The 16,338-nt window shown below is 41.2% G+C and overlaps 1 protein-coding gene and 1 long non-coding RNA gene across 3 annotated transcripts in view; one reads left to right on the forward strand and one right to left on the reverse strand.

The window, feature by feature from the left end:
• The window catches only part of CDKAL1 (CDKAL1 threonylcarbamoyladenosine tRNA methylthiotransferase), a 721,370-nt gene that overhangs the window by 649,543 nt on the left and 55,489 nt on the right, over positions 1–16,338 (forward strand). The window contains exons 18-19 of the transcript XR_012500987.1: positions 9,552–9,743; positions 13,299–13,408. The gene's annotated coding sequence lies outside the window, so the exon portion shown is untranslated. The remainder of the gene's footprint in view (positions 1–9,551; positions 9,744–13,298; positions 13,409–16,338) is intronic.
• LOC123614053 (uncharacterized) overlaps positions 2,015–16,338 on the reverse strand; it is a 38,330-nt gene continuing 24,006 nt past the window's right edge. For both annotated transcript variants that reach the window (XR_012500988.1, XR_006721514.2), the window contains exons 4-5: positions 15,869–15,925; positions 2,015–9,185 (exon numbers count right to left, since the gene is read on the reverse strand). This is a non-coding gene — a long non-coding RNA (uncharacterized LOC123614053). The remainder of the gene's footprint in view (positions 9,186–15,868; positions 15,926–16,338) is intronic.

The following is a 16,338-nucleotide window of genomic DNA, read 5'->3' on the forward strand; positions in this document are numbered from 1 at the left end:
GGAGCTGGAATCTGTAGGACTGTGTATGACTGAGAAGGCTGGTGGGGCCCTTCCTCAGAGAACTCCAGAGGAGGAACAGGATTTTGTTGGATGGAGACTGAGATGACTCTGTGCATTTTAACCATGTTGATCATCTAGATGGAGATGTTGTGTTGGTGGTTGCATATAAAGGATGAGAGCTCAAAAGAGAGATCTGGGTCAAAAATAAAGAGTTTCATCTCTGTAGTTACCTTAGTAAGAAATCTCTAGGCTCTCCTGGTTACTAGAGGAAACCTGATAACATATGTCCCAAAGTGTGAAAATGGAAAATTCAGGCTTAGTCTCAAAATTCCAAAGTAGGAGCTAAAGTTTGCACCCTCCTAAATCTCAGACTACTGAAAGCAAATAATAACAAATTTACGGGGAACTGCAAGTTTTGACAATGAAAGACACTGTGTTGGCAGTCACCCCTGTGTCTCTTACAGAAACTCTACCCATTACTTGCTTTGTCATGGGAGTAAATTAATCTGGACTTGAGTAATTCTTCTCTGCAAAATGAGGACTGATTGAGCTCTGTAGCCCTTTTGGTTCTAAGGCAGCCTGAATGACCAGGGTCCCACCTTGGATACACATGAAGCCTCATCCTTTTGATTTTTAAGTTAAATCTAGCATGGGCCTCCAGAGACTGGCAGGCTCTCCGGTCTCTTAAGTGATCCAGATCACACAGGTCTGGTAATCAACACCTCCTGGAGAGGAAACTGTCATATATGACTGGTCCACAAGGTAGCCCCCTTGTGGCTGCTTTCTGCTCCACCCCTGCCTTCCAGGAGACCTGGGCTGTCACAGCTCAGTGCTCCCGTCCTCCCTTGTGACGATGCTACTACTGGTCCAGATCTTCTGCTGAGTAGCCCTTTAGGACAGGATGAGGATCACATTCTCAAGGTCCATAGCTCTTGGTCTGCATTTTCTTACTTGGCTGTTTCACCCCAACCCCAGCACACCCACACTGTCCACCTGACACTAGGACCACCTCTCCATCGTCCTGCTGTTGTGGAGTTGGGCTTGCATTTCTAGACCCTCCTTTTGCTGTCATGCTGAGACCCCCACACCCTTGGGGTCTTTGTTTGCCAGCAGACCTCAGTCCGTCTACTCTGACCCATCAGAGACTAGTTTGTGGATGCTCACTTGTTCTACATTAAAGTTATTCTTCCTGGAACAAGGGAAACCTCCAGGAGGACTTGCCCTGTCTAGGAAGTGGCTTGCAGATTTTAAATAACTCCCTACTTCATTTAAAAATAAAAATCCATAGTTCTGATTAACCAGGCACCCATTTAACATTGCATGTTTCTATGAAGGATGAACAACAGTAAGAGAAGCGGGGCCTACAAAAGGAGGGACCAGGAGGGTCAGCATCTGTAGTCAGCATCCCATTAAGCAGATACAGTCGCTGATCAGAAGTCCTTTTGTCAGGACCCAAGGTTTCCGCTAAGGCTGTGGGAAGTTCCTGTGGTGTGCGGCGGGGTGCTGTCCATCATCACGATAGAAGGGACGGATAATCTACGCCATCCACGCAGCGATCAGCCCTCCACGCGTGGCGGCCATGTGCCTGAGCTGCCCCTCCCGCTTCTCCCAACTTGGACGTGAACGTGAGGGCCAGCCGCAGACCGCCTGCGGGTGCGGGCGGGGCTGGGGGTGAGACTGTCCACCCCGCAGCATCACAGGAGAGCCAGCCAGTGGGGGGCCTGTAAGCCTGCTGAGTGATTTTCAAAGAGAAAGGGCAGTTTTGCAAGGCAGCATGGGGAAAGCAAGCTGGATGGATGCAGAAGGAGGCAAAACAAGCTAGAAAAACATCACCGTTTCTTGCCCAACCACTGAATATGTGTCTTCAAACATGAGCCCATCCTTACCTGGCAATAACGCAGTTGAAATAGATCATTTAAGTAATTTCGCATGAGGGGTGAGCCCAGCATGGCCCTTCAACTGATAACCATCCATAACAAGAACACTGACACAGCAGCTTGAAGTGCAGGAAAATTTTATTTTCTTCATAATCAGCTGAAAATGTTGTGAATACAAGCCAGAGAATAGGCTTGTATTAGATGTTTTTTGGTGCCTTAAACAACTAATTTTTTTTCTAAATAGTAACTGCACCATCCTAGTTAACTTTTGGGAATGAAATGAAGAACTTGGGTTTCACTGGGAAATCTACATTCATCTTAGCGATGGCATCCCATATCCTCAACTTGGTTATTCTCTGAAGACGAATTCTTCCAGAATCGGGACCCTGTATTTGCCTTGTACTCACCCCATGTGTCAGGGAAAGCAGTAAAGGCAAAGCCCAGCAGATGGCCTTCAGCCACGACAGGCTGATGTACAGAGCACGAAATGCACGATGTCTGTGACTCCTGGACCCCACTCCCCATCTGACGAAAACCTCAGAAGGTGACTTGCTGATCCTCGGTTTCATAATTAGAAGTTTTTGCAGGAACAGACCAAGTCAAGAGAAAAGGTACACTTTTATTAACTAGCGGTTGCTCTAATTAAAGTTATTAGTTAAGGAAGGGCTGTTACTCGGGGCAAAACAATCAGAAGGAAGTTTTAGCAATTAAGTCAAATTCACTGTGGTTGTGAGGGTTTGGGCTCCCCCACCCCTTTCTTTCTGGAAAACAAAACAACCTCAGGCAGTGTTCTGTGCTTCCCAAAGAGCGTCCTGACTCCGTAGTGGCGGGAGAGCAAACGGAGAGCAGCGAATGTGCTGTTGATTCTATCAGCAGGTTAATTAAGAAAGCTGTTGGCAAGGATTAAAAAAAAAAAAGCAGGCACGTTTTCAGTTCACATTGACAAAACTCATGACCTAGGCAGAACTGGTGTTTGTTCAATACTCACAAGACATGCCAGAGGCATTTAGAGGAAAAGGCCGACAAAGAAAGCTGCAAGTCCAGTACGGGATGTCCCCTGTTAATAATGTTAGCAGAATTGATCGTTTGAAATTCCACGTGCTTTTTCCTCTCATATAAATTATGTAAGCAGAAGTGTTCAGGGCCTCAGACGCACTCTGAAAAGCCCAGTTCATTCGTAATGGAGACATCGTAAAGGAGCGCTGGTTTGGGAGTTGGGAGACTGGGTTCTAGTCTGGGATCTCAACTAATGCGTTTCGTGGTTTGGGACCGTGGATTCGACTCTGTATTTCCACTTCTAGCCTATGTGTACCTTCAACACAGCCCAGTGTCAGGAGCTCGGAACCCTTTCTCAGGCAGCATCGTCCTTTGGGGAAATCTGGTCTAAGCTCTTATACGGGATGGTAGGAACGTATTGCTCACTGGGCGGTGGCGCCGAGTGAGACCGTCCTTCTTCAGGAGCGAATCACTCCGGCTTCCTCTGCTGCTGGGGGGCTGGGCAAAGACTGACGAGGAGTTTGAGAGGAGACAGTACTGGGGGGTGTCTTGTGTTTGCAAATCCTAAAGTCAGACCTATATCAGGAGAAAGCTTCCAGTTCCCTAGCTAAGCTTTTATTTCATTGACCGTGGGGTTGGCTGTCCTGCTCCCTTCCACGGTCGTTAATCATTCGCAGTCCCTCAGAGCGCGTCCCCTTGGAAACACCACAAGCCAGTTCCTCATGTCACCGCCAAGCATGTAAGTACTTATGGGACTGCTTAGGGGACGTGGAAAGGAGTGAAAGGGTCCCTCTGAGGCCCTTTTGGCTTTGGCATTGGCTTTTGCTGCCTGCTCCCGTTCTCCCTGAGGTTGGCCACCACCACTGGTGAATCCCCAGGAGGGACTGAGCCAGGGCAGGAGCCCCTGTAGAAGAAAAGAGAAGGTGAGAGAACAGGGACCTCTCCCAGGTGGCTCTTAGCTGCCAGGAAGATGTAAATCAGAAAGTCAGATGCACTCAAAATTTTATTTTGACACAGTCACCCCCCTCCTCAGAGATGAGTTAACTCCATTTCTTGAGGCCTTCTCTGCCTATCATATTGGAGCATCTTTAGTAACTTAAACTCTACATTTAATCCTGTGATATTTTGGATCCTTTAAAAGTGTGGTGGTAAAAGATAAAAATATTGACTCTCAAAGGTGAGTTCAGAGATTTGACTGAGAAATTAAAACACACTTAGGTAATTTAACTCACTCTGGTTTATAGGAGCGAGAATATTGTGTATCTGGATGAAGTGGCTAAATGGCATCTTGAGAAACCCAAACGAAAATGAGAAGGAGAGGACCTTGTAAGTTACAGGACATCCCTAGGAAAGTCTTCATAGAAAGAGTGGAAGGGATGATAGGAATTGGAATGAATGGACTTAGAAGAACTGAGCTCAGAAAGTAAAGAAGGAGATGGAAGCACTGCTCGGGGAACTAAACACACCACAAAGTAGAAAAAGCAGACTGTCAAAACTAGAATCTATGCCAGAGGCATAGACAGGGACTCTTTTTTAAAAAAATATTTTATTTATTATTGTATTATTTATTTTCTTTTGGTGGGAGGAGAGGAGAAGTAATTACGCTTATTTATTTTTAGAGGAGGTACTGGGGGTTGAACCCAGGACCTCGTGCCTGCTAAGCATGCGCTCTACCACTTGAGCTATGCGTTCCCCCCCAAGACAGGGACTCTTTATTGTTTTTAAATGGTGACAGTTGGAGTAGCATGGGACTTTATTGGTTATTTAGCTCCATTCCATCCTGTTTACACCTCTGATTTATTTGCTTCATTATGATGACAAGCTTAACTTGTACAGTTGTGTTAACCAAGTTCCAGGCAGAAGGATGGAGGACGGAGTATGGCTAGAAATGGAAAATAAGGAAAGTTGGTGACAATTTGACATCGTATTTTTGACAAGTAGTCCTACTGCTTTCAGGTACACGTGCAGTTTCTCTATTTTCACAAACTCTTGTTAAGTCTCTAAATATCTTACTCTGATCATATCATTTCCCTAGTCAGAATCCTGTAAGTCTCTTCACGTCTGCGGAATAAAGTGCAGCCATCTCATCCTGGCCCTTGTGAAGGTTCTTTGTTATCCAGATCCACACATGTTAACCTAAAACGTACAGCAGACCTATGCCCGTGTGGGGAAGGCATGTGACAGTTGTTGGTCCCACAGTGGATGCTACTGGTTTCCATCCCACACACATCTCTCTTCTTCCTTCCTTTATCCTAAGATAACTCTGACTTTTCTCAGATCTCCATTTATCCAACACTTGGAAATGTGTCTCAGGGTGAAGAAGAGGCTCCAATTGATCTAAGAATAATCCAAATCCCCTTGCCAGTGATTGTTTTAGGAATGTGCTAATAACACAGTTCTGGCCAATGAGATGTGAGGAGAGGTGTGTTAGCGGCCTCTGGAAGTTCCCTTGCCCCTGAGAGAGTCTCAGGGAGAAGCTGAGTCGGCCTTTGGGTGCTGCATGTTTGGCTGGATTTCCTAGAAGTAAGCCAAGCCCAGGATGGAAGAACAGAGAGGTAGAAAGAACCTAGATCCTTAAAGGCATTCCCAGGCTGCTGAAGCAACTGCTAACTCTCCAGTCTGCCCTGCCTCTGGAGCTCCCATGATATGATATGACACTTTTTCATTTAAAATCAGAGTCAGTTTTTCAGCTACCTGCAGCCAAAAGCATTGTACACAGTCTTGTTCCATTTTTATTTTGTTTCAACCTAATTCCAATCCGGATCTTTATCACTTCAGCATCCCCAGCCAAATGTACCCCTGCTTCTCTATAAATGCCCCCCAAACTCCTTCCCTCTCCAGCTACTGTAGTCCTAGCCATTAAAAACCTTACTAAAATACCATTACCACTTAAGAACTCTTTCCTGATAACCCACTGTCTCTTTCCAGCTGCCAGAAAGTTTTCCCTTCTTTGAATTCCAAAAACCCTTTACTTACCTCTCTTCAGGCATTTTTCATATTCAGGCGTCATTATTATTTGTGTGAACATTATGTCTTGTTCTAACTGGAAAGTGCTGGAGAATAGGCGCTCATTTATAGTTTTGTATTTACCTCCCACCTAGAACAGAGCCTGTGTTTAATATAAGGCTCTCAAAATTTGTTGAAGGAATCAAATATTACTAGACTGATTTACCACCCACCTTCTGCGAACTCAGTGAACACTAATTGGTGTAGTAATAAAGTAAGAACACTAATTATGCAGTTGATTTTTCAAAATGTCACCTCCGTGTAAGAAATGTACAGAAATGAAATTTTTAAAGAATCTGGTTCCTCTAGTAGGTCTGATTGAGTGAAATGTAATGATGGCAATTGAATGGCATTGTAAACAACAGTATCAATTCACTTAGAAATGTCTTTGCATTTAAAATGCAAGAGAAAATTGCCTGGAGAACTTGGCTTTGGTTTTTCAGTTGAATGAAACAGTCAGATGCCCAAATTTCAAAAGCAAAATGGGAACAGAAGACAGTGCAGAAATTGTGCTCCCAACTCATCTGATAAAATAATGGCTGGTGGGATTTACAATAGTGTGATTAATACTCTCAGAAATCATGGGTCCTTAAGCTTGCCGGTCTCTTTTATGGGGTATTTTAAAACAATGACATTACTTGCTGATCTCTGACCCAAGTCTCACTGTAAGGATACCACTAAGGTTGGAGAGACATTTAGCCTTTTATCATATTTTATTTATTTTAGTTAATTTGAAATATTTTATACATGCAGAAAAATCACAGAAGCTAATATTCCAGATACCCTATAATCCAGCCTCCTGGTTTAACATGATAATATTTTGTTAAATTTACAATATTTATTTTATATTTTATACCTCATCCTTCTGTGTGATATTCAGAATAAATTTCTACTCAGATTTTGAATTCACTAATGCATTGCGATTTTGAGTTTTATTTTTAATTTAGAAAAAATTTACATGGCGTGAAATGTACAGTAAATAAGTGTGTGTCCAATGACTTTTGACAGACCTACACACCTGTGTAGCAACATCCAGTAAAGGTGTACGTTTTCAGCACTAAAAAGTTTGCTCTTGCTACGTTGCATGCAGTCAGTCCCTCTCAAGAAGCAAATCCTGTTCTATCACAATAGATTATTTTTGCCTGTTTTTAAATGTCATTTAAACGAAGTCATAGAGTATATACTGTTTTGTGTCTAACTTCTTTAGCATGACATAATCTTCGAGTTTGGGTTTTATATTGAGATCTGTGGTCCACTTTGAGTTAATTTTTGTATTAATCAGAGTTTTTTTGCATATGGATATTCAGTTGCAACACAACATTTGTTGAACATGTACTGACTTTTTAAGTACTCCTCTTTGCAATTTTCCTAAAAATGTAGCTCTGGGGATTTTATTATGCATTCCTGATTTATCACAGTTCACTTAAATTAATATTGTACCACTTCATGTAAAATACGAGAATCTTACAGTAGTATAATGCCATCCACCATCACTCCATTCTTTATGAATTGTCATATATTTTGCTTTCATATATGTTATAAAATTCACAACACAATGTTGTTATAGTTAACTTAAATGGTCAATTTTGTTTGAAATAAATTTTAAAAATAAGAAAGGCAGATTTTAAAAATTCACCCACATATTTACTAAGACTGGTGGTGGTGATTTCTCTGTATAACTGAGTTTCCATCTGTTATCATTTCTCTTCAGTCTGAAGAACTTCCTTGAACATTTTTGAAGTGAGCATCTGCTGGGTATGAATTGTCTCAGCTTTCGTTTATCCAGAAACTTATTTAAACCTCATTTATTGAAGAATATTTTCACTGGCTGTAGAATTCTAGACTGACAGTTTTCTCTCTGTGTTTTATACATAACGTCTGATTGTTTTCTGACCTTCGTTGTTTTCTGTGCATAGTAGTCACTCATAATTCTTATTTTTGTCCGCTGATGCAGTGTCTCCTTCCTCTGAATGCTTTACAAGTTATCTTTGATTTCTAATACCTGTTTAAAAGTTTTCTCCTATTTTTATTTTACTTAGAGATTTCATCATGAATGCTTACTGAACTGTATCTTTTTAAAGTCATATATTGGAGTAATTTTCTATTTTCCCTGTAATTTATTAATGGAATAAATTATGTTGATAAAATTCGAATGCCCATTCTTCAATGTCTGTAATAAATCCTTATTTTATACACTGTTAGATATGCTTTTCAAATTTTCAGGTCCTTAACATAAATTAACAAAACAATAATAAGCTTTAAAATATAGAGTGCTTTAAACAAAAGAAATAACACTTACTACGTTTCAGTTACTTTGTCTTACTTAAACATACAAAGGCAAGTTGATCATTAGTTGTTAGAAGAAGTTTATGCTGCATTTCTCTACGTGTGCTTCTGAGACAACTGCATACAGCTTCATTGACGTATAGTGGTGACAGTTGCACATTGAAGACTGAGCTGATACTCTGAAGTGAAAAGTATTTAGAATCCTAACTCTACCACTTATGAGCCAAGTGACCTTGTGTAAGTCACTTACCTCTCAGAGCTTCACTTACCGTCTCTGTAAAGTGCGGGTGGAAATCACACCTACCCTGCAAGGTGAATGTGAACATCAGATGTGGTGATGGGTGGGGGTATGCTTTGTACATGGTAAGTTATTGTTAGTGGCTATTTTTTTCTCCAGAACTTCTCTACTCTATTTCTTTTCCCCTCTTTTTCTCCTTTTTTCAAAAACTCATACTTTAGTATTGTTTAAAGCAGTTTAAGATTCACAGCAAAACCAAGGGGAAGTACAGAGATGTCCCATATACTTCCTGTCCCCACATGTGCATAGTGTCCCCATTATCAACATCCCCCACCAGAGGGGTACATTTGTTACAACCGATGAACCTACATTGACACATCGTAATCACCCAGAGTCCACGGTTTACATTAGGGCTCACTCTGTTGTGCATTCTATGGGTTTGAACAAACTGTATAATAATATGTATCCACTATCGTGTATCCACTATTACAGTATTGTACAGAGTGTTCTCTCTGCTCTGACTGTCACCGTTCCCGCCCCAAACCCCTGGTAACCACTGTTCTTTTTATTGTCTCCATAGTTTCACCACGGCTCTCCTTTACTCCTAGTGGTCCTCAAGGACTGTACAGCTGACGTGGGGCTGTGGGAAGCTTCTCTTTTGTGACCCTTGTTGTCACTGTCCACCACTGGATTCACTGTCCAAGCTGCTGGGCAGGACCCCCTGAGGGTCCTGTTGTTGTTTGAAGGGGCATAAAAGGGAAGAAGAAATCCACTCTCATTTCCTGAGAGGGGGGAAAAAAGCGAAGAGGAAATTCGTTTGTGTCTGAGGGAAAAAGGAGGAAGAAACTTAAAGGGACTTCAGTTCTGAAGAGTGGGATTGTAGGAAAAGCAGAGTTCCCACCCTGCTTCCAATGTCCCTGTTACGTCTAGCTCACTGCTTTTCTTAAAGAAACCATGGGAAGTGATTTTAACACTCTAATTCACCTACCTTAACATTTAAATAAATTTTTAGAGGCAGGGTTGGAAACCTAACCACGTAAAGAATTCTGTTTTTAGGGGAAAAAAAAGTGCATTGTAGATTAAACAAACAAAACAAAAACCTTGCAAGGATATTTTGTAACTTAATCCACCTTTTTATCTCTACCCAGATCTTTCACATACAACTCCTCAGCTTGACATCAGTGTTTATGAAGGGTTCTCTGTGGAAAGGGAGCTTTTGAATGGCTGAAAAAAGGTGATAAGACATCGGGATGTGTGGCAGAGGAGAGCAGCTATTCTGTTTTGGAAAGCCATGCAGATACTTTGGAATGATCTTTAAGGCGCAGTCACCAGACCTCCAGGTGAGTGTCAGATACGCAGGGCTGCCCTGACACCGGACCATACGAATCATGGAGAGTGGTGGCCAATTTCAGAGTTGAGAGCATCCTAAAGAGAATCCCAGTAAGCCTGTTCTTGGCTAAACGGCCGAAGTTTTACACGTACCAAATTGGCACGGGTGCCCTCAACTTGCGACTCTGGGCAATAAAACTATTAAGCTGCACTATTAGGACTTAAGTTACATTAGTTCAGGTGAGTGTGCTTAAGTTTCAGATAGTGAGTCAGTTAAGTTCCTGGAATTTCCCTCCTCTTATATTTCTTTCTTCTGAATTTAAATCCTAGTTTACCTACAGGTTTCAGTATTCTGGGAGTATTCAGTATTCTGACTAAAACAGATAAAAAGAGAAGTCCTCTATATTTATAACCAGGACAGAGCACGTTCAGTGGTAGGAGAAACATCCCCATGGTTCAGCTCTAAAACCCTGAAGAGAGCTAAAAGAGAACTTGGGTTGGTGGGCAGCTGTCTGCTGATGGCATGATACACGTAAAAGATCTGCTTTTCATTTGTAGTGTTATCCGGTTGGTTGGTAGCCTGGTTTGTTGTTTTTCAGAAAAATACGGCAGAGATAAACATATGCTTCCATGTTGCTCTTCTTTGCGTTCCACAATCCAGAATATAGATCTGCCTGCTTTCCCATTTGTCTCTCTTGGGAAACTCAAAATTGACTTATTAAGTTGGATTAGCTTGGGTTGATGCAAAAAAAGGTCAGATACTATTTTAAAATAGTGGTGGAAAAAGGATTTATAAAGAAACCAACCAAACAAACATGGCAGGAGGAAAGAAAAAAAAATAAGGAAAAAGTGAAAATGATGATTGATGTTGACGATGCTGTTTTAACTGAGGACTTTAAAAGCTGCAAAACATTGAGAAATCAAATCTGGAAAATAAACTCAGATTAAGAAATGTCAGATTGGAGGATAATCTTGATGGGGTAGAAGTAGGAGAAACAAATGACTCCCCGCCGCCCCCCAAAACACACACACGAGAACACTGCAAAACTGCTTTGGATGAATGATTTTTAATTCCTTCCACAAGCTGTATCTTAAGTTCCCTAATGCTTGATGCAGCGACAGCAATCTGTACTTTATATGTGAAATGAGAAATTCTTGCAGGGAAAAGGCAAATATCTTAACTTCCTTTGGCCACTGATGACTTTTTGTTTCTGCAGAGAAGCTGACAGAGCTACTGGCTTTGATTGTTTTTGATTATATAGGACTTCAACCAAAGCTCTTAAGAGTACTAAACAGTATGAGTCAAATGCTTATCTGGCTAACTCCAATGATCATATTTAAAACACATACTCCCTTGAACTCTTATTTTGATAAGTATCTTTTCAAGATTGTGCTGAACCAAAAGAATTTTTGAATAGTAAAAAGAAAAGTGTTTTAGGCAGGATGTGAGAGGCAGAACATTTTCTTTGTTCCTGATCCTTCTTGGAGGTGCCCAGAATTTGTCCTAAAGTCACAGTGGGTGAATGGCCTTTTTATGTACTATTCTATTACACAAATAATAGATAATAACAGTCATAGAGCAGCTAGTCTATGCCAGACACTCTTCTCAGTGCCTTCTATGTGTAAATTCAAATAGTCTTCACTACAGTCAAAAGTGGTAGGTATTATTATTATCCCCGTTTTTAAGATGAGAAAAGCAGGCTGCAGAGAGGCAGGTCATTGTGCCAGGTCACACAGCTATTGGTACCAAGTCCAAGCTCATACTGCTCATTGCACAACAGGCCAATTAATTGAGAGATGAGTGGTGAGGGCAAGGAATAGCAACTTTATTCGGAAAGCCAGTAGCCCTCAAAGATGGTGGACTAGTGTCCCAAAGAACCAAGTTAGAGTCCAGGCGTCTTTTACACTAAAAGGGGAAAGGGTGTGGTTGGTTGCTGCAGACTTCTTGCTGCCAGAATCCTTTGTTATTGCAGCTGTCCGCATAGGTCCAATCACAATGTTCCTATAAAGCTCCAAGACAGATGTTACTCTCTGTTCTGCAACTTTTTATCTCTATTTGAATGGAAAAGTGTTATACCTTTAAAGGTCAGAGTCTGGGAAATGGGCTGTCCTACATATTTCAGTCTATAGGCAGCATACTTAAATTTTAGCAAAGGCAATAGAATACAAAGGTTAAAGTAAAAGAAACAGATCCATCATGGGGTCAGATTTGTTCTTCCCTATTACAGTTACAAAAGAGGCATATCCAAGTTACTCTGGCTCCAGAACCCACACTTTCAACCACAATACTGTGGTTCTGAGTTATATAAAGACACTGGGATTTTTAAAATAATCTATTTATGGCCATTGGTGTAAAAATATATTCATTTATCCCAGGAATAGTTTTGTTAGCAAGAGGAAGTCCCTTTTTTTGTTCCCCAGTCATTTCATAAAATCAGGTTAAATACAAAACAAGTCGGAGTTTTTGCCCTGCCGAAAAGAGTGCGGTAAGGTGTGAAGAAAGCAGGAGAAGCAGGTGTTCAGAGGGACTCGGTTTTACCTTCCTTACCTGAAAGGGATCAAGTTTGGTATTTTCCTTCTTTAAAAATATGGAGCTAACATTTAAAGAAGTGATTTTTATTTTTTTAATCAGTTTTATTTCCGCTGGCACAATGGCTGGTTTAAATTACACAGCAGCAATGAGTGATAAAAGAAATGCTTTAATTAAGAGCAGAGAAGAAAGAATATGTTTTGAATCATGAAGTCAGAAGGTGTGAGAAACCCCTGAGATTCCAGGAGCAGAGCTGCTCTCTGAAGAAAAGAATGAGTTGTTTGCTCCACCCCTCTGAGAAGTAGGAAGCAGTGTCTCTTAACACAATAGATAACTCGACACCAGGGGGTTAGAAATAGCTTTTTTTTTTTCCACCCAAAGAATCACTTTAAACAGCCTGTCAAGATGGCTGAAGTGGCTGTAAACTGGCCAGTGTTCCCTGAAGAGTGGAGAGCACACGTAGAGCAAAACGGGGAAGCGGCTGGAAGCGAAGTGGAAGAGGTTAGCCCCGGGTATGAACGGGAGGGCTGTGCAGAATCAGGAACTCAGAAAAGGGACACAAGGAGAAGCGCAGGGATGGCCACTTCCATCCAATCCGTCCGCTACTACGCCCATCACTCTTCTCTTCCTGCTTTGCAATGTACAAAGTTTGCCATGAAAGTGGAAGAAAGGGTCTTTGTGAGTTTGAGAGCTCAAACTGGTGAGGGGAAAGGCATCTAAAGTAATAGTGGTAAGAGTTGACAAAAAATACTAAAAGACATGGAATTTCATCAAAACTCAACAGCAGTAACCACACGTCTTGGATGCCATTGCTCAGAGTCAAAGGGAGGCGTAGCTTAGGTCTCTACTTTCTACACTGATTTTAACGGAGGAAAAGCATGGTTTCTTTCTTTTTACTATGTTTTCTGGCTAGAGAAAAAAATTCCTCAGAATTTTGTGTGCAGAGAGATAGCTTAAACAACTTGAAGAGTTATCTCTTTTGCAAAGAGACCGCATCCTTCCAATTTTCGTAATTAATTTATTTGTGATATCACAGGTTAAGCCCATATTTGATGAGAATCCTGTCAGATGAAAACATGGCCAAACGGTGATTATTACAGTGGACTAGGATTCCAGATTCTGCGCTTGGAGACAGGGGCAAAGCAGGTATGAGGTCTCTTGGTGGATATTTTTATTTGTGAAATGGGACAGTGCTTCTAGGTGCTTTCAGTGGTGGGGATTAATGTCGTGGTGGTGGTGAGGAATCATTCAGCACTGCACAGTGCTGGGCTTGATGACCAGTGAGTAGAGATTTGAGAATTTAGGTGTTGCAATAAGAAAGGAATTATTATCACTTGTCATCTTTTAAATTATGGAATTACATATAGCAGCTCTTCCTGCAGACTGCACATGACGCCTCTCAAAGGCACTTTACTTCATGCTTTCTGGTGTGGGAAGATTATGATCACCTTTATGCAAATCCAAAAAAAAAGTGGAGATTGGGTTAGACTTCATGGGAGATATGAGTTTGGATGACCATTATTTGCACTATAGTCAATATAATGCCAATTTACAACTGAGATGAAGAATTACAATTCTACTGAAGGTTTGTATTCTAACCAGTTGTATTCTGTATTTATTTTCCAAAATTATGCCCTTGGTGATTTTGTTATAAAGTTAATGCCCATTCATTAAAATATAGAAAAAGAGAAATCAATATGGCTCTCTTAAAGAGTCACGTACCTTGACTAATTCCACAAGGAGTGAGAGTGGACGCTGAGTTAGAAACCAGGGACTCTGATTTCCAAACCAATGCTGTCTTAGCTACATCACAGTTTAGAGTTTAGCTAATGTAATATTTTCCTTTTTTTTTTTTTTTTAACTTAACATTGTACCATAGGCATATTTGACTTAGAACTTTCTTGGGGCAAGGTACAACATTCTATCAAGTACCCCAATAGTGGTTTTGAACATTTAATAAAAAGTCTTGTGGAATGTCAGTGTTCAGGGTGAAGATTAAGGGCACTGGAAGGTCCGCACTGTGGGGTCTGGACCCTGCTGGAAACAGAGGCTATCTATACCCAACAGCCTGCCCTCCTAATCCTACTTGGGTACAGTCAGTAGGAAGAGGCAATGACCATGCCTGACCTCACTTCTAGGAAGTCAGAGAACGATTTCATAGACTTTAGTTGTGAGGGAGACAGAATTTTTAAGGGAAATACTTAAATCGTAAGCTAAGAGAGAGAGATGGGAACTTGTTTCCTGGGGAATCTCTGAAGAAAGAAAGGAGAAAAATCTCATCTATCCAGCATGGGTAAAGTGTGTCTTAGATGAATGTATAAGCGTGTAAATTAGTTGCTTCTAAGCTTTAGATCTGTAGGCAATGGGAAAAAGTACAAAAACAAAACTAAGCAAAGCAAAAAGGGTAATTCAACATAATACTCTCAAAAGGCAAAGCTGAGTAATACTCACACCCGGGTTATTCTAGGACGTGGATTTTACGGTGGCACCCTCCACTCCTCCCAGGTGTCCCCTCCACCTCCTCTGCTCTCTCCCAGGATGCTGTTGGATGTTCCTTCATCTGCTGTTTTCTGTGCAACCCAATTTCCTTCCAGGAATTCACTCCATTCCACCAAAGATACTTGCCATGGATACACCTCCCATGTAGATTTAATCTTTAGTTACTGAAGTATCAGACTCATTTAACAGTTTGTATATTATAGTTGGATTGGGGCTCAGCCTCTCTACCATAGCCTTCGCTGCTAAGAGCTGCAGCTCGCTTCACGTGCCTTGAGTAGCCCCCACCTCGGCACCCATCAGCGAGATCTGTTTTCTCTGCAGAAGCACATGCATTGCCCCACGCTGACAGTCACTTGGTTTAGCATTGGCTAATCACCAGTACCGTTCTGTGAAGTGAGATTCATAGATGCTGATTGCATTTGTTGCATAAATTACTTCATTATTAAAAATCAGGTCATTTGAGCCTCCAAACCATTAACATGAAGGTTATTAACATAATTTCATAAGCTAATAAATCAAGCACAGGAAAAGAATTAAAGGGTTCTTAGTGATAAGTGTTTCTTCAGAGATTAAGGAACACAATTTTCTTATGCATATATTAACATTCTCTGAGTGGGTTCCTGTAAGCAGTTTCCTTCTCTCTGCATACATGACTCAACACTCTGTCTTCTTCATACTCGGCCTCTGAAGCTCATTTTCAAAATTAAGGGTCTTTTTTTACCTTTTCAAATAACTATAAAGCAATTTTCAACTGAACCCATTAGCCTTCTGTGATATCCACTACCTGTAAAATTGTTATCTTTTCACACTTCTTAGACTGCAAAAGCCTTGGGATGGGGAGAGCAGGTCAGGTAGAGTTGGAAGGGAAACTCCCTTGGATTGGTCTCAGGTAATGCAATTTTCATTCTAGGTGAATTTAAAATGTATTCCTAGTCTTAAGAGGTTCTAGTGAAGTTCTAATTATCTCTCTAATTACAACACATACTGAGGTTAAGTGTTCTTATCAAACGGTGCATTAAAAATGTGTTTTATTCCCGGGCTGGATCTAACAGGCTGAGATACTGGCCTGAACACACAGAAATTGGTTCCCTCGTTCATTTCACTTACCAGATTGTGAGCGATTTGGAGGGACAGAGCCATCATTATCCAGTGCAATGATGTTGCCTAGAAACGAAGATAAGTTCCAATTTAAATTAGACTACAACAACTTTATCCGTTGTGCAATTTGTGTAATGTCTTTAGCAAATAGCAACTGATGGGTCATAATTGAAATACATGGAATGTTGTTAGTGAGCATTGCATGTGATTTTACAGGTGGATTTGGGAGATGGGTGTGACCAACGGTTCTTTCCAAGCACACGTGTAGTGATCACACCACGCCTTTTCCTCTCTAATCTTCAGTGACTACAGATATTCCCTTGAGTAAAGCACAAGCTCCCCTGGACTTCCTCCTCTCTGCCTGCTTAAAAACTTTCAACAGCATGTCATTGCTCTTAGGATTAAAACAGTATCTCTCAGCATAGCGCACAAGCCCCGCGTGGTCTAGCCTGCCCTCACTGGTCCAGCCTTGTTTCACA

The sequence above is a fragment of the Camelus bactrianus genome, chromosome 20 (assembly GCF_048773025.1).
Source record: "Camelus bactrianus isolate YW-2024 breed Bactrian camel chromosome 20, ASM4877302v1, whole genome shotgun sequence".
NCBI classification, from domain to species: Eukaryota; Metazoa; Chordata; class Mammalia; order Artiodactyla; family Camelidae; genus Camelus; species Camelus bactrianus.